This window comes from Passer domesticus, unplaced genomic scaffold (genome assembly GCF_036417665.1).
Source record: "Passer domesticus isolate bPasDom1 unplaced genomic scaffold, bPasDom1.hap1 HAP1_SCAFFOLD_63, whole genome shotgun sequence".
Taxonomy (NCBI): Eukaryota; Metazoa; Chordata; class Aves; order Passeriformes; family Passeridae; genus Passer; species Passer domesticus.
Window position 1 is genome coordinate 502778 of NW_026990166.1, and position 4791 is coordinate 507568.

The 4791-nt window shown below is 57.4% G+C and overlaps 1 long non-coding RNA gene across 1 annotated transcript; it reads right to left on the reverse strand.

Annotated features, from left to right (window-relative positions):
* Nucleotides 1-1289: 1289 nt before the first annotated feature.
* Nucleotides 1290-3089, reverse strand: LOC135293039 (uncharacterized). Its single transcript, XR_010355192.1, has 3 exons — nucleotides 2972-3089; nucleotides 2178-2343; nucleotides 1290-1647 (listed from the first exon to the last, which is right to left on the reverse strand). It is a non-coding gene; the product is annotated as an uncharacterized LOC135293039 (long non-coding RNA).
* Between the last annotated feature and the right edge of the window lie 1702 nt (nucleotides 3090-4791).

Below are 4791 nucleotides of genomic sequence, written 5' to 3' on the forward strand. Positions count from 1 at the left end.
GAACTTAATCCAGTACCTGCTAAGATCCTTTTTACTCCTCACCCTAACCTGAAAGGATGTCAGCTAGAAAGAGGACCTGGAATGTTAGTCCAAAAAAGTGGAATTCCCACTACTCCCTCGATGATGGAAGCCTCAGCTCTGCCTGCATACCAGCGGGCACAGCTGCATCATCCTCCTCCTCTGTGCCACTCCTGGGAGCAGTGGGGGTGCGGGCAACCTGTCCTTTCTCCCCAACCTGAGCTGAATGTTTTTAATAAAGGCATTAAAAAGGAGAAAGATCTCCTGCCCTATTTTTGATACTGGTATTGTCCTTCATAGCAAGAAGCTTCAGAAATTTGCATTTTCCTATGCCCTTTGTACCATGGCAGAGGTTCCTTAAGTAAAAGGTTAAAATTCAACACATAATTCTACAATTTAAAATTTAAATGCTTAGTCCATATTGCTAACTTAATTGAACCCCCCAAAACCTCCATTTCAACAGCAGCCCCTGCCTGGCTTCTGCCTGCCCACACCGTGGGCATCCACAGCTCCTCCTGGGCATGGAGGTCAGTCAGTGCTGGTGCTGGGTGGCTTTGCTGCTGCTGCCACCTGGACACTGGGGTGACCGCTTGTCCTGGGTTGCAGTGTAAAGATGTATTCTAATGCCATCCTGAAGAGCTGCTGAAACCAGGAGGGGCATTGTTTCTTCCTTATCTCCTGTTAATGGGCCCATCAATGTCTTGCCACATGACTCAGAGATAACTCCCTCCCAGAGCCATTTCTGTTTCATGGCTAATCAAGGACCCACAGCATGAGGCAGAATGATATCAGCCCACTGTGAGATGCTCTGCCCATGGGGGAGGAGCTAAGCATCCCCAGCTGGATATAATCTGGGTTTTGGGACACAACAAGCAGTCTTTCCACTGGATTCCCAGAGGAACCGCCGCCCTTACCCACTGCTTTTCCAGAGGATGAGAGCTACCAGATTGTTTCGACAGGATCACCACTTCCACAAGTCCATTTCATCTGGACTGCTACCACCACCCTAACTAGCAGTGTGTCAGGCTGTATTCTGACCCTGTCAGTGGTTTTTCTTTTGTATTATTGCATGTATTTTGGTTTTTTTTCCCTTTTCCTAATAAATTGTATTTCTGACTTGGAGCCTCTCACTGGTTTTGCTTTCAAACTAGGACACAAATCCATCTCTTTATTTCAACATAGGAATGGGCCATTGCCTACCCTGCAAGCGGGAGTTGGAGGGGGGGGGAGGGTGGGGTGGGGTGGGGTGGGGTGGGGTGTCACCTTCAGTGTTGCCTAGAGGGCAAGGCCAGGGGGCTCAGGGGCAGGGGAAGGGATGTGTTGGTCTCAGGAGGTGCTGGAATGTGCTGGGCTGGTCCTGGGGTCCCTGGAGGAACTCGGGTTGGCTGGGATGGGACAGACGGAGAGAAAAAAAGGAATGAAGGCTGCTTGGGGAGGCCCATGGAGAGAGCAGGTCACAGTGGGATCTACAGTGTAAGAGGTGGCTTCGTCGTAGACGGTTGTTCTGGGGTCCTCTTCACAGAACACTTGAGAGGGCTGTCCAGGCTGTTCCTGCTGCTGGAGGAGCTGCTCACGCTGTCTGGGTGTGAGGTGCAGCCACTGTCTTCCAACTCCTGTCCTGAGGTGCTCCTGTGCAGAGAGGAGGTGGCTGAGGCCCCAGCTGCCAGTGGCACACAGGGACCCTCGTGCACAGCAGGGCCCAGAGCTGGCAAGGCTCCCCAGCACGGCTGGAGCTGCTGGCACAGCTGGGCCCAGCTGGACAGCTGCCCCTCAAGGCCCCGGCCAGCAGGGCACGGCTCTGGGCAGGGTCCCTGGCCAGGAGCGGGCCCCAGAGCGCCTCTGCCTTTCAAGGGCAATCTCGGCCCTGCTCTTTCTCCTCCCCACCTCCCTCTGCCTCTGCCCCGTGCCCCTGGGGCTGCTCTTGGCCAGGCAGCCTCAGTGGGAGCCAGCTCTGGCTGCAGCCCCAGCGGGGCCCCCAGGACAAGGCCCAGCAACTGAGAGGCCAATGGAAGCACTGGGCAGCAGCAGAACCCTCAGCAGAGTTATTTGGACAATCATGGACTGGCCACAACCCCACTGCAGTCTCAATGGGAATGTTCCCTGACCATGTTAGACTTTCAAAAGAAGCTGTTTGAGGGGGAGAGCAACAAAACACTCACTGTTTTCTATTCCAGGAATACCCGATTCCAAAGCAGCCCAACATGAAGACAAGCTCCAAAGAAAGCACGCCTCCCAGTAACCCTAGCCAGCAGACTGTTCCCTGACAGAAACCCCTTCCGAGGCCATCCTGGGCATCGGTAACAGGTCTTGTGGTGCCAGCTGCATCTGTGGGAGCGATGGGGAGCGTGAGCCCATGCTGTGCTGCACTGCTGAGCTGGCAGCACGGTGGATACGGGCAGGACGTTCTCTGTTTCCCCCAGAGCTGGGGCCTGCAGGCACCTTGCCGGCCCTGGGAAAAGGCTGTGCCAGCCAACAAAGCCCAGCAGGCCGGGAGGAGAGCCCGGGGGCAGTGCAGCTGCTTGGGCAGTGGCTGCTGCCAGGGACACAGGCCAAAGCCAACCCTGAGCAGCCACTGCCAGCCCTGGCCTTCCCTGCCCTGTGACAGCACCCCCAGCCCCAGGGGACAGGCTCAGGCCCTGTCAGGACCCAGCGCAGCCCCTGCTCAGTCGGGAGCCAGGACTGGCTCTGGCCCTGGGCTGGCGGCAGGGCTCCCGCTCGGGGCTGCTCCTGTGCCTTGGGCCTCTGGGCACTCAGGGCCAGCTCCGCAGCAGCTGCAGCGCCAGGGACGTTGCTGCACCAGTCCCGTTTCCCCGGGGCTCTGAACCAGCTCCAGAGGCCTGGAAGCCCAGGCGCCTCCAGCTTTGGCTGCTGCCGGGCCGGGCAAGGGCAGGCCCTGGGGGAAGAGCTGCTGCCACACAGCCCCGGCCAGGGCTGAGCCCGGCACAGCAATTACCTGCTGTGCCTGTGCCCGTGTCTGGCATCGCCTTCCTTCCCGCAGCAGGGGCTGCCAATGAGCCACTGCTTCTCCCTGAGTGTTCCTCCTCCTGAACAGCCTTTTGGTCCATCACTTGAAAAAGGAAAAAAGGGACAACTGGATCAAATGGAAATATTGCCTACTGGGGAGGTGGCACCTTCAGGAGGCAATGCTTGTCTAAGTCACAGGTAAAGATCAGGAAAAAGCCCAGGTAAATGGGGCTGGGCCAGTGCACTCCCTTGTGCAAACAGCTGCACCGCCTGATCTTCTCAGAGACTGGGAAATGGCAGGGGATCTCAGGCCCACGGTACAGTTGGGGCACCCTATCAGCTACTGCCAAATTCCATCCTGCAGAGGCTGGGGAGGAATTGCAGCCAGACCAGGCTGGGAAACAGCCCTGCAGGGCGTGAAAGCAGCAGCGGGGCAGCGAGGCTGCCATGGATCCCTTCCCGCTGTGCCGGGCACGGCGTGTCCAGATGTGCAGCCAAAGCCCTCGGCTGCTGAGTCCCAGGGGAAGCATGAGGGAAATGCACCCACCTTGTCTTCTCTGCAGACATTCCTTCAGCATTTGCCACATGATTTCTAATGGGTCCTGGAATTTCTTGCTGGCCATGTCTTTGGTCTCTCCTGTCGTAGGACCTTAAGAGAAAGTAGTTCCATTTCCCAGGAATGGACCCCACAAAAGCAAGGCTCAGCCTGAGGGGTCAGCAGGGACACACTACTCATTCCTGTGATGGGAGCTGGGCTTTTGTGCAGCATCCAAGGTAGGAGCTGGTGAAGTCGTCCCTGCAGACACATCTGTAACACAACAGCCACAGAAGCTTCTGTCACCTGGTCCTGACCAGTCAGTCAAACATTACGCCTTGTTGGGATAGTGAGAACATACCTGCAGAATGCTCGGAGGGCTGCACAACTTCAGAGCGCCAGGCTAATGCAGAATCATTCCCAGCATCCCAGTCTGGAAGCAAACCAAGATGAGAACTGTTTCCATTGTGTGCCAGGGCTGGCTCTGGCCCTGGGCTGGCAGCAGGGCTCCCGCTCGGGGCTGCTCCTGTGCCTTGGGCCTCTGGGCACTCAGGGCCAGCTCCGCAGCAGCTGCAGCGCCAGGGATGTTGCTGCACCAGTCCCGTTTCCCCGGGGCTCTGAACCAGCTCCAGAGGCCTGGAAGCCCAGGTGCCTCCAGCTTTGGCTGCTGCCGGGCTGGGCAAGGGCAGGCCCTGGGGGAAGAGCTGCTGCCACACAGCCCCGGCCAGGGCTGAGCCTGGCACAGCAATTACCTGCTGTGCCTGTGCCCGTGTCTGGCATTGCCTTCTTTCCTGCAGCAGGGGCTGGCACCGAAGATAGAGTGCTTCCTTCAAGAAATGCCAACTTCCACTGAAGCACTATGTCCATCTCTTGACAAAAGAAGGGAGACAGCTGCATCAGATGGAGCTGTTCCCCACTTGGGCGGTGGCATCAGAGGTAATATTTGTGAAATTTATGGAGCAGGAAATTGGCCAGATTACAGTGGCATGATGTGAGCACTTCCACCTCCAAACAGACACCCTTTTCCTAATCTGCAGGGCTGAATATAGTGGGGGATCTCAGGGTGTGTTACAGTTTGGGCTGCCTGTCAGCTGATGCCAAATTCCATCCTGCAGAGGCTGGGGAGGAATTGCAGCCAGGCCAGGCTGGGAAACAGCCCTGCACGGCGTGAAAGCAGCAGCGGGGCAGTGAGGCTGCCATGGATCCCTTCCCGCTGTGCCAGGCACGGCGTGTCCAGATGTGCAGCCAAAGCCCCCGGCTCCTGAGTCCCAGGG